Here is a 15,649-nt window from a genome sequence, read left to right as displayed (position 1 = left end):
TTCGTTTAAATATTTTCCCAAATGCTAAAAATAAGACTTGGAGTAATAAAAAAATATTTTATGCATTTTAGCCCTCAAAAGAAATAATTAATAATTAGTACATGTCATATTTAAGGTACAAACTATTTAATTATTTGAAAAGGAACGTGAGTAATGTGGTTGCTAACATATTTTGACACTGAAGTTTAATAACATTGTTCATAATATATTAATAAATCTTTAAAGGATTTAGTTTTTAGTATGAAGTACGCAGTAAACTCGGTGCCCTATAATTAATAATATCAGGAGTTGATAACTCCACTTCGATTGGAATTTTCTCTAACCTGTGATTCCGACAAATATTGTGCAAAACTGCAGTTGCAATTATTATTGCTTGAACTTTAGGTAAAGATAAACGCAATGTCAATTCAATCACAGGGAAGCGACGCTTCCATGTATGAAATGTCCTGAAAAAGATAATATAAATATTTCCTATTCCTCAGCAAAAGTTGACGGAATGGAGAAACGCCATAGTTCCTGTAAAAACGATGCAATTGCCCCTTGTTAGTACCTATGTAATAGTTCGATAGGTACGGTATTTTTTGTAAATAATATCAAAAATTATTTACCTTGTACATAGAAGTAACACGGATATACGGCATCAGTTTAACTAACAATGATTGGCAAGCAGATTTCGAAAGCCTAATCTAAACATGAAATCAAACTCATCCAGGGTCTGCATGTAGTTCACGCTTTTCATTACCCGTGATGAAGCGCGACTTTCAATTTCGCTATCAGTATCGCTAGTCCCTCCAAATCACTGTCGTCACTGTCACTAGAGAATATGGATATTTCCATTGCCTTTTCGTTTCTCTTAAAATCAGTGTAAGCGATATTCAAAACATATGGAGTAAACTGAGGAATTGGTCCGATTGGAAAATGCGATTGTTTACAACAATCAAATCAAATGTCAAAACGGGTAGTATTGGCGAGCGTAAACTGTCATTTTCAAACAGAGGGTAATCTATGATCTGTAATCCGTCCTCTCAAAGATCGATTATTGTTAGAGATAGCTTACTCAACCTATGGATAGGTTATTGGCATGCTTTATCCATAAAAACTAATGAATTATCAGTCTTAGATAGCAGACATTCGATTAGGATTGGTTATTAATTTCGGGCGTTAACAAGACGCCGAACTGTCATTATAATATCTTTGTACAAAGTTGTGTCAGCCCGTATTGTCCCAGTTTTAAATTTTAAAACAACTTTCGTCTGTGAGGTCACGATTAATATCATCACTGTCATTTCCGGAAGCATCTTCTGAGGCATGTTGAATAGACACTGTAGCTTGTTCTTGTTATTTTGAAGTTTTGTAAAGTGTATCAATAAACTGCAAGTTGTATTCCGTGAGCAAGACAAAGCTGGTGATAACCTTTGCAATGATTGCCCATTTTCACTATAACACTGGCTCGATCTGTTGTTTGGCTAATTGTATCGTCTTCTAACGATACATTGAATTGATCAAGATGATGTTGCAATATATTAAATGCTGCCGAAGCTGGAATTCTTCCCGTAATCTTAACTAATCCAAGACTAAAAATTACAATCACCAAAGCCTTTACCATGTAATTTATTATATTCATGTAACGTTTATTTCTTATAGAGGTCCATGCATCAGGTGACAAAGTAAATCTATGGCCAGTTGCCTTTAGTTCTAATATTTTAATTTTCATGTCTGTTTTAATTTTTTCGGCTTGAGCTAATACTATACTTGCTATTGTATTTGGTGACCTAAGTAACTCGTAGCCAGAATTTTTAATTAATTGTCGTAGGTCTTGGCTTTGCGTAAAAAATCAAAAGGTGCCATCCAGTGCCACCTTTCGAGACATAATCACTTCCATTGATTCACTTGGCTTAAAAAAGTCCGTAACGATTTTTCTTTTTTATTGTTGCTGTTGTAGGTTTTTACAATACTAGATTTAATGTCAATAATATTTACATTTTGCGGCGCGCTCCCGCGTAGATGTAACCATTATGAAGGTTTCCGGGCGACTGAAGTAAATAAGACAAATTGTAAAAAGAGTAACGAGTACGCAAGCGCGGGTGCGGTGCAAGTCTGATTTGTGTACTGGCGTCGGCTGACGTAAAAAAATCAAAATAATATCGGAGATAGATATTGGGTTTCTCAATTCTGGAGTTGAAATATGGGTAAATTTGTTCCGAAATTCCGGAATTACGAAATTTCGCAATTTCGGATTGTATGCCCTAGTGCTGATCCCACTTTACAAGGGGGTTTGGATGTGGAATACAGTTTTTATAAGTGGCGTTAACATATCTATAGGTTTTTGATGATAAAAAGTCTAAAGTCAACGTGGACTTGCGTATTTCTTCTCCGTACTTTTTTGGTGATGACAGGTTTTTTGTTCTCAGTATTTGCCTTTTACAAACTAATGAATGAAAACTTTTTTTTATCTGTTTATTAAGTTTTTTATTAACTAATATGTGTCGCACATTTTACATGAAGAAAAAAAAAAGAAAAAAGCGTTCTTAGTAACAATATAGCCAACCGCAAAATTAAACAATATTACCAACCTAAGAATAATATTTGTGTTGCCATATTAATTTAACACCCCTTCTCAACACCAAATATTTTTCTATGAGATACATTTGTATAAAAGTTTAGCATTAATTTATACTCAAATTTGTTACACCACATTCATTCAAATGTTTCACAATCAATTCCTTACTTAAAACCTTGGTTAACATATCTGCAGGTTGTCCGTTGGTCGTAATATATTTAATACATATTTTATTTTCTTTCACAAGATCTTTAACAAAATGGTAGCGAATATCTATGTTTCAATTTTTAATAGTATCAGAATTTGCATTTATTATTAATAATATAATAATATCAGCCCTGTAATATACTTGCCCACTGCTGAGCACGGGCCTCCTCTAACTACTGAGAGGGTTTAGTAGGCCTTAGTCCACCACGCTGGCCTAGTGCGGATTGGTAGACTTCACACACCTTCGAAATTCCTATAGAGAACTTCTCAGATGTGCAGGTTTCCTCACGATGTTTTCCTTCACCGTTAAAGCGAACGATTAATTCACAAAGAATACACACATGATTTTTTTAGAAAAGTCAGAGGTGTGTGCCCTTGGGATTTGAACCTGCGGACATTCGTCTCGGCAGTCCGTTCCATACCCAAGTAGGCTATCGCCACTCACATCACAAAATATATTAACAGGGCAAATATTTTTACAGTTAAAATCAGCTAATAAATTTATGAGCCAAGATACATCACTCATTGACTCATATTCCGATTCTGTGGAAGACAGACTTACTGAGGCTTGCTTTTTAGAACACCACAGAATCAAACAGTTTGATAGCTTGAACATATAACCTGAGGTGGACTTTCTGTCCAATACATCACCTGCCTAACCCTTTCCACCCGGGGTAGTGATTTTTGACGAATTTCCGCTTTTCAACTTTATTATCATAATAAGGTAGGTAAAAGGAAACGCTCAGATTATTTTAAGATTTTTATTGTACCTAGAAGTATTATTTCCAAGACCTAGACTTAAAAGTACTGTCAGGAACTTTGTGTTATTACAATGTTAGGAACTATGATAGAAACTACAAAAATAATGAGATCCAATATTTACTTAGTTATAATTAAATAAATAGGTTTTTAATTACAAATTGACCTCGTGGTATTCAGCAAAACAATTTTTCTTTTCATTTACACACAAAAACACGTTGCAATGAGAACATTTGAGGAGAACAACTATGAGGTTTCGACTGAATCTTTTTCAAACTACAAACCTCACACCTTCCCCTATTTTCTACGAAAGTAGGCCAATGGATGCCTCTATTACCCAAGCGAACGTCTTTTATAGTAGAGTACTCAGATTTGCGTCTTTTGGAAGGGCCAGCTTTCGCAGTATTATCAGTAGAAGTCTTTCTTTTCTGACTAACATCTTTCATTGTCATCAAGCCTTGAGTAACAGAGCGTCGAAAATCTTTTACAGTGGTTTGTTTCATTATGAGTCCATGAATGACATATGAATTGACAAATGCGATGTCCAGAAGACCCCAAAACAACCTGTGCCACCATTTCGGAGATTTGCGATCTATACAGTAAAGGGCTCTCAAACGATCAGCTGTATCTACGCCGCCCATATAGCTATTATAATCTTTGACAGCCACAGGACATGTAATGGTAGACTTGGATCCATTTTTTTCTTTACGTAACACAGTTGCCGATTCATTACCATGAAAATTTGATACTAAATGAACCACTTTGTTATCCTTCCATTTCCAATATCCAATTAAATTTGAAAATCGATGATCACTGTCGCCCCTTTTCATTTGAGAATCAGCGATCATATTTCCGGCTAGTCCTTTTCTATTACTTCGGATAGTTCCACAGGCGTAGGTGTTCTCAGTTTTCAGTTTCTCAAGCAAAGCAACAGACGAGAAAAAATTATCAAAGTAAACTATCTTCCCTTTACCCCAATCTTGTTCCGTCAGCTCCAAAACCACTTTCTCTCCCAAGCCATAGCCGGTAAATTTAGAGTTCAGTTCTTCGTCCTTTCCTTGGTAAATTTGAAACTTCTTTATATAGCCTCTCTGGTCAGCTAGACACCACAACTTGTATCCCCTTTTTATGGGCTTCATAGGAAGATATTGTTTCAAGACAGACCTACCTTTAAATTTAATCATAGATTCATCTACACTCAGTTGGCGAGTACCATTATAAACCTCTTGAAATTTTTTATTGAGTGCATCAATCATCAATCTAATTTTATACAACTTATCTTTGCAGTCTCTAGGCATTTGGGAGTTATCATTGCAATGCAGATGAGATAAAATAATAGCAAATCTGTCTCTGGGCATTGTTTTGCAGAGAAGTGCATTGTTGAGATCAGATGCCGAAGAGTAATGGTCTCTCCACGCCGGACGAGTATTGTAACCCATAAAAAAGTTCATATCTATAAATGTTAGAAGTTCCTCCTTTTTTAGGTTCAATACTTTGCCTCTCTGAGTAGCATAAAGGTTGCTTTGGTACACAATATTATCAATAATATCTTCAATCAATACTAAAAATATATCAGTCGGGGTGTTACAGTGAGCAAAGTAGGCTTCTATTACTCCAGTATCTAGAACGTATTCCGGTAAAATTGTATCTAGGTCCTTCTTTTTCCATTTACGGTTTGGTTCAGGTAATCGCTGATTAGTTCTGTGTGAGGACGTATTTGCAGACGGTAGATCAGTCTGAACACTAGATCCAGGTATTGGTGATGGTGGTACCTGATTTACAGGGCACTCCAGTTCAACTTGTTTTGAAGGCGATGATGGCGGATCTTCGGCTAAAGTATTTTCTAGAGCTCTTTCAAAAATCTCATCGAAGTCTATTGGTGAGGGTAGTTGAATATTTTCCACTTCATCATCGGACACACCTGCATCAGACTCTTCGTTACAGTCCGGAATCTCTTCTAATAGCAGGGCTTCAATTAGAGCAGTATTCTTAGTAATATCCATCTCAATGGCTAAAACAATAAAAAAATAGCTCAGAAAAAATAATAAAAAGAAAAAACAATAATGTTTGATAAACCAAAATACCTACTTCATCGAGTATGTGTATTATCAAAGTTCATGATTTTTTAGACTAAAATCACCTGACGGTACTTTTAAGTAAGACGGTAGTTTTTATCAAATATTCTTATAAAATAAAGTGATAATATGTTATACCAGCTTTTATAAATGTACTCCGTGATATAAACAACGTAATTAGTAAAAAAAATAGTACTTACCTATGATATTCTATTTATAAACATTTTACAATTACACCGCACAGTAAAGTGAAAAAATGTCCGACCAGTTGTAACTCGCTGTTCAAATTTCTCGACAATGTCGCGCGGTAATACAAATAACGCGCTGTGATTGGCTTACGGAAACGGTACTCTAAAGGAACGTCAGTTGTTGTTAACATAAAGTTATTTCGTACTTAAGTTATTAGACGAAAAATGTGGAGGTACTTCTAAGTACCGTAAGGAGGGAAAGGGCTAATCAGCATCACAATAACCTTGTAAATGAATATCTTTACATTTGAAAACTAATTTGTAATTTAATGTATGTTTAATATATCTTAAAATTCTCTTTAATGCACTTACGCCCGAATACTCAAACGCCACTTAAATATTTAAGATGGCCTCACGGATTTAAGCATTCGTTATCTTTGAAATTGGTATACTGAAACGTCACTTATTTCCTAACCTTAAATTTAAGGCGACGAAGGTTTAAGGTCCGCTTATTGATTCAAACGGTATTCACAAACCCTGCTTAAACTTTGACAGCTATTTAAGGCCCGCCTTATATGGCTGTTAATTGAGATTAATTTGAGAGTGCTTGCGACTACTCTCAAATCTTTACGCTAAAATATTTATTGTTGTGTTAGTTGTTATTATATTCTCTTTCGATTTAATAAAATGTCTTTTTCTTCACTATCATCACTGTCTGAAGAAGAATATAGCGTCAATCGAAGAAATCGAGAGAAATTAGACACTTTCGAAGAGTATTTATGTTCATTAATTCAGGAATTGTCCTAAATTATGCTTTTTAATTCAGGAATTGTCATTTCAGCAATGTTCATTCATCATATTGATTTAAACTGGATATTTAAATGATGATCCAGCCTAGCCAGTCATAAAAAGAAATACCAGATATTTATTGCCCTTTGTTTCTTTACCACAGGCACCTATCAAAGGGTCATCTAGGATATTTTTCATGTGTAGGAACCTATGGTACATCATGGTGTACTCATATCATGGCACTAGTTGTGCCTGTGCTTATATCATGGAACTAGTTGTGCCTCTGCCTACCCCTTCTAGGATGATTAGCTTTATTATGTGTGTATGTAACAGTTTTAAGGGAAATAAATTTTATTGAAAGTCAACATGTCTGAATGAAGAAATAATTATTAGAGAAGCAAGAAGAAACTTTATTGTAATTATTATATTTTTTAATTGTAATTCTTATATATCAGAGATATAAACATTACATTACAGACATTTTGCTACACATAGTACATATATATAGATATGAGTACAATATGGTACATCATAATATTGTACTCATATCATGGAACTAGTTGTGCCTCTGCCTACCCCTTCTGGGATGATTAGCTTTATTATGTGTGTATGTAACAGTTTTAAGGGAAATAAATTTTATTAAAAGTCAACATGTCTGAATGAAGATATATTTATTAGAGAAGCAAGAAGAAACTTTATTGTAATTATTATATTTTTTAATTGTAATTCTTATATATCAGACATATAAAATTTTATTACAGACATTTTGCTACACATAGTACATATATATAGATGCCTGCAGAAGTCTATTTCTTGAATAAATTATTGATTGATTGATTGATTATATATATATCACACAAGAGAACCCACGGCCTCTCACTTCACAGCCGGCTAATCGCCCACAGCTCACTGCTTGTGTTCCTCACGAGAGCTGCCAATAAAACAAATATATTTTTAAAAATTATTTAAAAAAAAAACATTATCAGCCACATGATATCCATTGCTGAACAAAGGCCTCCCGCAAAAATTTCCAGATTGAATGTCGGAAGCAGCCCGCATCGAGCAATGCCCTTTTTCTTAATTCGATGGGCCTCCAAATAAATCCAATACTTACTTTTCACTATATCCAGCAGTTCTTGTTTTTCTATTTAGGTATAATTTCAACCCCTTTTTTGGGTTTTGTTATTTGCAGACTCCATTGATTATATTTATAGAAAATAGAAACTTCTGTGGTAAGACACGAAATAAGAATTATGTTGTTAACAAAGAGAAAATAATCACTACGATTTAATTGTTGACGAAAATTTGACAGATACAGAAGTTTTTTTTTCTAAAGTGACTAATGTCAATACTGATCATGCTGCCAAATGGCAAGTATAAATAAGTTGGAAAGTATTTACTACATCAATGTTGAGAATTTAATAATTAAAAATCATTTTTAATTAAACTGCGTATTACGTTATTTGATTTTTTTTTTATGTTTCATAAATTATGCTGCGTGAAACGACACATAAATATCATTTTATTAAAATTATGTAAACGAAAACAAACTTTTTATAATCTATAGCAAATTAACTGCTCCTCAACTGAGTTTTCCGTAAAATCTTTTAATGTACGTTTGAGAATGCCATTTAAATAAAGTAGCCTGTTAAATTTAAGTAGGCCTCAGACAAGTTGGTTGGTTGAGTAGCGTTTCAGTATTCGGGCGTTAGTAACTCATTATTTGCGATTGATTGATATCTACTTAGCAAAGAAACTGGATAACAAAGATCGGGTCTTGTACCCGATGCTGCGTACATTAAGCAACCTATTATTTGCCTGCACAACTTCTAATATTTTTACCTTTTTGAACAGTTTCATTTGCAAATATTTTAGTGTTAAAATTGATGTCCATAGGGGTTGACATTTCTTTACAATTTTCCATATTGAATTTCTTTAAAATACTTTCCAAATAACTTGTTTGATCCAATTCAGAAATACCTGTTTCTAAATTTTGCTTTACATTTATGCCTAGAAAATTTGATATTAATCATATCTTTTATTTCAAGACATGATTAATATCAAATTTTAATGTAATACACATTTCCACAGTGTTATTTTCTCACTTACAAAGCAAAAATTTTAAAAATCTATTTATAACTTACTTTTTACTGATGTATTTTAAACTGAATATCGCAGGCTTGAGATTTTCTCATACTTATGACTTATAGACGTCTGTTGCTTCTTTGTAAAGTTTTCTGTTAAACTGTGAACAGTATTGTTGGTTACATATTTATTAATGCAGTACATGTGTAATTTTACCCTTTACTTATTTAATGTGTAACTGTTTTCTGTTCCTTTTGAATAAAATAAAAATAAAATAGAATAAATATCCGGTAAAGCCAATTTCGCCCTACCGTCATGCCACTATTTGGCGCTGGCATATTATTTTGATTAAAGAATGTTCTCCAAATCTACTATGTACAAGCTGTGTTAATGGATATCTCACATTGCACAAACAAATAATACGGGATGCCAAAATCTTTTATGTCAACAGTTAAGAAGTTGTTTCGTGCCCATAGTAGATTGTCTCTTTTTTACTCTTCTAAACAACGTCTTAGAGTGCGTCTTGGCACATTGTTATGCTCAGCAGCAGCATGAATTTTTATCTTAACGCTCTTGACTCCACAGTTAAAGCTAATTTCATATTATCCTCTGATTAATTACCTCGAAGCCCTTTATTTAAATGTTTGTAAATAAAAAGAAATATAAGTGTCGATAATCGTACTGTGAATATGGCCAAATTGTGGCCATATTTTTAGTCACACATTTTTTTTATCGTGCTGTTAAATAAAACGTTATGACCAAATATATTTTTTTATTTATTTATTACACTTTATATACAAAGAGTACAAAGGCGGACTTAATGTCGAAGGCATTCTCTACCAGTCAACCTTTAGGTGGTGCAGAGACTGAAGAGGTAGGTGTACACAACGAGAGAAGGTAGTGGAGAGAACATTAACAAACAACACTGAAATCAATTAAAAATATAAAAGGTACTTCATATAAATATGCCCACATACATAAATACGTACATACATACATACAAACGAACAAACAAATAATATTATATATATCTACATATATATCATATTGTCATAACTGAAACTAATGACGAGATTCTGCCAACCCATCCAAGAGTAGTTTCCGAACTCTCGTTTTAAAACCAATATACTTGTGGGCTACTTAAATATTACTTACATATTTACATAATTCACAATTCCTTAACAAAGCTTACATTAACTTTTGCTACCGAGACTTGGGTGGACAATGAGGTTGTAGTATCAATAAGGCGTTTATTTTTATAATCTACGACCAAATTGAAATGGCTTAAAAAGTCTATACCAATAATCGCCTTAGTAACATTGGCCACTACAAGTCTCGGCCGCATGTGCCCACATACTTTATTATTTTTACTGCCATCCAACTGAACTGGGCCCAGAGCGATTCTATTATGCAGTAAATAAACAATATCTAAGTATATTGCATCGTTTGTCAAGAAGATACACATAACCTCAAAATGTATCACGCGGCCGGCTTTGTACTTGTTCAATTTGAGAAACTAAAAGGTATTGAGAATTACTCAACATGGACATTTACGATGAAGATGACATCAATTCACAAATATCTCTGAGATTGCGCCACTGAGGAGTGTGATATGCTGCAAGTCAAAGATTACGTGAAGAAATCGGTTTAGGCATTGACAAAATTCTGCCAAATTGCGGCGTATCTCATCGCGTGAGAAACGTAAAAAGTGCCAAAGAAGCTTGTGTAACGACTCAGAAAGGAATGCAGTAAAATCAAACATTATATCCACTCATAATTAATATATTACACTTAAAATCATAGCTCACAATTATTAACAACAGTTTGTCACTTCATACTTACACAGGTAGGCGCCCAACGAAGGATGATCGGAAAGTGAGCGGACCACGCATAATAACTAGTGGTGTCACTGCTATTGTCGATATCGCCGATCGATAGGGTCGAACGACGGATATCGACAAGGGTTGTGCCACCTATTTGTATTTATATTAAGACACCGTGTTACAGTCGGCCATCCTTCGCAAAACGAGTCCCTCGTTTAGGGAGTAGTAGCCTTAAGGTACAACAACAAAACATATTACAAAGAAAAATAAAAATAAATGTGATTATAATAGCTAATTATAATCTAACACATAATCACAGAGACCCTACAGTATAATAAAGCTAACAATTTAAACCTGTATCACTACTTAATTATAGTAGTGCTGAACAAGGATTACTTCTTTCATCTCTTGTCAGACAACAACTGCGATGTCGCGCAACACTCATGGGCGGCACGTTCGTATACCTTTTAAAGCCCGCTACGCAACACTCCTGGGCGGTAGATTCATGCACCTCTCATGCCCGCTACGTAACACTCCTGGGCGGCAAGTTCATATGCCTCTCATGCCCGCTACGTAACACTCATGGGCATAAGATTCGTGTAACTCTCATACCCGCTACGTAACACTCCTGGGCGGCAAGTTCATATGCCTCTCATGCCCGCTACGTAACACTCATGGGCATAAGATTCGTGTAACTCTCATGCCCGCTACGTAACACTCCTGGGCGGCAAGTTCATATGCCTCTCATGCCCGCTACGTAACACTCTTGGGCGACAAATCACTTATCACGTGCCCGCTACGTAACACTCCTGGGTCGTATACAGAAGTGCCTCTCTTGCCCGCTACACGACATCCTCGCTAGTCTCTAGTTCGCGAATCGGAATGCCATTAATGCCTAAAGTACGCCTTTTAATTATTATTATTTTTTTTTTTTTATTGAAATATTCAAAATTATTCATCTAAGTTCTCTATCGATATTGCTTATTAAATCGTGCTTACATACTTAAATAATAATACTTTTCGTCTATGTATAATAAGTTTATCTGTCACTCATAAACTCAAAGGTAAACTGCCTCAACAATAAATATTAATATGCTCAGTTTTAGTCTTAATAATGCTATTTATTTATATTATTTGCTGTATTGACTTCACGAACTGACTTCGATGTATTACATTAAATAATTCCATTATCCCAATTGTAACTTAGTTCTATGTAGGTATATAAATTATAATCACTGTCTAAGTATTATTTTTGTAATATATATTTATAATCCATGATTTAATAACAATAATTAGTTGTGTATTAACGTGAATTCATACTAATCATTATCACTGATATCGCTAGTTTCGTTCGAAGAGCAAGCTGGAGCATCATAGCTTAACCACGGGAATATTTTATCGCTGGCAATTACGCTCTCGTACTTCTGTCCCTTCCTAGTTAAAGGAGTGTCTTCTACAACGTAGCGATCATTTGGTAAAACCTTCTTAATTCTATAAGGTCCCTGACATTTTGCCTCTAACTTTTCGATTGCCCAGGGGCTGTAACTATGGCTCTCATTATTCGTACCAAGTCACCTTCGTCATACTTCTTACCCTGTTTTCTATGTTTATCGTACCTATTTTTATTAATTTCCTGATTTTTCCTAATTAATTCACCAGCTTTAGATCTCATATCATGTATTGTTTTATTATTACTATCGCCCCCACGTCATCGACTAAGTTATTTAGTATGCCCTGTGCTGGATTTAAGACTTTCCTACCAAATAGCAGTTCCGTTGGGGTTTTCTGAGTAATCTCGTGGACCGAGGTGTTTATGCCTAATTGCACATCCGGTAATAGTTCGTCCCATATATTTTTATCCCTTCCGTGGGACATTGAACCAAGGGAGGCCAAAATTGTGCGGTTGTACCGCTCGACTTGGCCGTTAGCACGTGGTGTAGCCACAGAATTAAGAATATGTTTAGTGCCAATAGAATTAATAAAGGTTTTGAATTTGTTGCTGGTAAAACTAGTTCCCCTATCAGTTATAAGACGAGCAGGACTACCAAAATAACTAAATAGGGTTTTGAAAGCTTTAATACTCTGTTTTGTTTTAGTACTGCGCACGGGGTTTAAGCTCACGTATTTCGTGAACGAGTCGACGATAACCAATATATATGTGTTTCCGCGTTTAGTACGAGGAAATGGACCGAGGTGATCCGCGTGTAATGTGTGAAACGGGATTTCAATTTTCGGAATCGGGTGAAGTAGACCCTCCTTTGCCCCTGAGGGTAGCTTATGATGAGCGCACTCAAGACATGCTCCAACGTATTTTTTTTATGAATTTGCGCATCTTTGCGAACCAAAATAATGATTGTACTCGTTGCAGGGTCTTCTCAAAACCAAAATGGCCAACGTCATCATGGTTTGATTTAAGTACCTGCCAACGAACTCCCCGTGGTACCAACCATCTTAGCGAATCATCCTTGAGAATGCGAAAAACTCGCCCATTCTTAATCTTATATACCCTGTTGACTGCCGCTATTTTTGGAGTTTCAGGATCCTCTAGAATTTCTTTAATGCGCCTCACCTCATCGTCAGAGGACTGTACGGTAGCGATCCAATCTTCGGAGTTCACCGTCAAGATATCGAGTATACGTATCGGTTCTGGAGATGCGTCCTCAATTGGACCTCTACTGAGGGCGTCCACGTGAGCCATCTTCTCACCAGGACGATACTCGATATCGCAGTCGAACTCTAGGAATTGAATCCACCATCGTGATATTCTTGGCACTAAGTCCCTTTTTGTGAACGTGGAGCGCAATGCATTACAGTCGGTGACAATTGTAAATTTAATTCCGATAAGGTAAACACGGAATTTATTTAATGTACTGACAACTGCCAATGTTTCCAGTTCGAATGAATGTAACTTCATCTCGTCAATGGTAGTTTGACGACTAAAGTATGCCACAGGGCGCCAAGGGTTGTCATATTTTCGTTGCATTAAGATTCCGGCTACTCCAAATTTGCTTGCATCTGTATGCACCTGTGTGTGTGCACTATGGTCGTAAAGTGCTAAAATAGGTCTACTAATTAAGAGCTTTTTAATAATTTCAAAGGCATTGGCTTCATCTGGTTCCCATTTCCAGGGCACATCTTTCTTCAGAAGATTTGTCAAGGGTCGCACAATTGATGCGAACCCCTTAACAAATCGCCTAAAGAAGCTGGCTAGTCCGATGAACCTTCTAACTTCATGTTGATTACGTGGCGTAGGGAACCCTGAAACTGCTTTAATCTTCAGGGCCCCTGGTCTTATGCCATCACTATCGATTTCAAAGCCTAGGAAATCTATTTTTTCTTGAAAGAACTTACATTTAGCCATCTTTAAGGTGAGCCCCGCTTCCTTTAAAATTTTTAGCACTTCTCTCAACCGGTCTAAGCCCTCGTCAAATGTTTTTGACGGTATCAAAATATCGTCCATATATATGATGACATACCCGGCTTTGGACTTGTTAAGAATTTTGTGCATTGTCCGCTGAAATATCGCTGGAGCATTTGCCAACCCGAAAGGCATACGATTATATTCGTACTGCCCATCGGGCGTCACGAATGCAGTCATTTCACGAGACTCCTCCGCTATGGATATTTGGTGATATCCGGAAGCTAAGTCTAATGATGTAAATAAGGAGTGCCCTGATAATTGATCTAGTAGATCCTCTATTCGAGGCAGGGGATAATGATCTCTTTTTGTGCGATTATTAAGGGTGCGGTAGTCAACGCAAAGTCGTTTTTCCCCAGACTTCTTTTGTACTAGTACAATTGGACTTGCGTATGGGGAATTCGACTCCCGTATAATTCCAAACGCCAACATTTCGTCTATCATATTCTTGACTAATTTTCGGTCAGAGTAAGGGAGACGGTAAGGCCTATATACGACTGGGGTATTATCTTTAAGACAAATTTCCATTTCTGTTGCGTTTGTGAAGCCTAAATCATGCATACCACTAGAAAAACAGCACTTATAATCAGTGAGCAAAGCCCTACATTGTTCCCTTTGAGATTCCGTTAATTGTATACCAAAATTAATATTATTATTAAAGCTCTCCGAAGTATCTACATGATTTGATACTCTAAAGACATATTTGGTAGATCCTAAAAAACGTGCCCGAGTAATTAAAGTATCCTTCTCGAACCTTACAGATTTAGGACCAATATTATAAATTAGTAGAGAACATGAACCATTCATAATATTGTATTCCCCAGGCAATAGATAGTATTCATTGTTTAGATTGCCTCTAACTGATCCGTTTACATAAATATTTCCACTCAAGTCGCTCACAGATTTAACTGGGACACATTCAATGCTGCCTATATTAATGGTCGTCTCATTTAATGATAAAAGTGGTACCCTAAGCTGGTCGGCAATGTTAGCCCGTTCAAACTTCAAATCAGTTGTTGTTTTAATAATCAGCAAATCAGGTCGTTCAGTAAAGCTGTGCCCAAGTAATAAGTCATAACTAATTAATGGGTCGTCAACTATAAATACTTCTACATCCTTCTCCAGAATTCTTTGAACCTCTATATCAACTCTGGTACTACCCACAGGCATATAGGGCACATTGCCTAGTCCCCTTAGAAACGGTCCACTGACAGTATTCCATTTTAAACCTAAGTTCCTTGCAATGCTTTCGCGTATCAAGGTCGCCTCACTACCTAAATCTACTAAACAGGAAATCGGATTGCCGTTAATATTTATTACCATCTTATACTTGTCATTAGGGTCGTCGTGAAATGAAACCTTAAAAACATTTTTATCCTTTGTAGGAATGTTAGATTCCCTTATTTTCGTGCAATTAGTAGACACGTGGCCCATAAGATTGCATTTCGTGCACTTGACTAAAGGTTTCGGACACCTATAGCTTGGGTGTCCTGTTTCCTGACAATTAAAACATGTGATTGGCTTTGGTTTGTTATAAGTTTTGCCTGAAACGCTAGTTGTTAAAGTTTTGTTTGATAAGCATGAATCTCGGCTATTATATCTTTTATCATCGAACTGTTCCTTAGCATTACTTTTAATAGTTTTAAAGAATTCGTGAACATCCTCCGGTTTTTCGAACTTGGCCGCTTGAGCATCTACTCGAACACCCCTATCGTCTATCCCATATATTAAGCAATCTACAGCTT

General features: G+C 35.7%; 1 long non-coding RNA gene across 1 annotated transcript; it reads right to left on the bottom strand.

Moving 5' to 3' along the window:
* Positions 1-267: 267 nt before the first annotated feature.
* Positions 268-667, bottom strand: LOC119190558. The gene is made up of 2 exons (XR_005113007.1): positions 609-667; positions 268-516 (listed from the first exon to the last, which is right to left on the bottom strand). It is a non-coding gene; the product is annotated as an uncharacterized LOC119190558 (long non-coding RNA).
* Between the last annotated feature and the right edge of the window lie 14,982 nt (positions 668-15,649).

Source organism: Manduca sexta, chromosome 4, assembly GCF_014839805.1.
Source record: "Manduca sexta isolate Smith_Timp_Sample1 chromosome 4, JHU_Msex_v1.0, whole genome shotgun sequence".
NCBI classification, from domain to species: domain Eukaryota; kingdom Metazoa; phylum Arthropoda; class Insecta; order Lepidoptera; family Sphingidae; genus Manduca; species Manduca sexta.
Note: the sequence above shows the minus strand (reverse complement) of the source record. Positions and strands in the feature narration are given on the sequence as shown.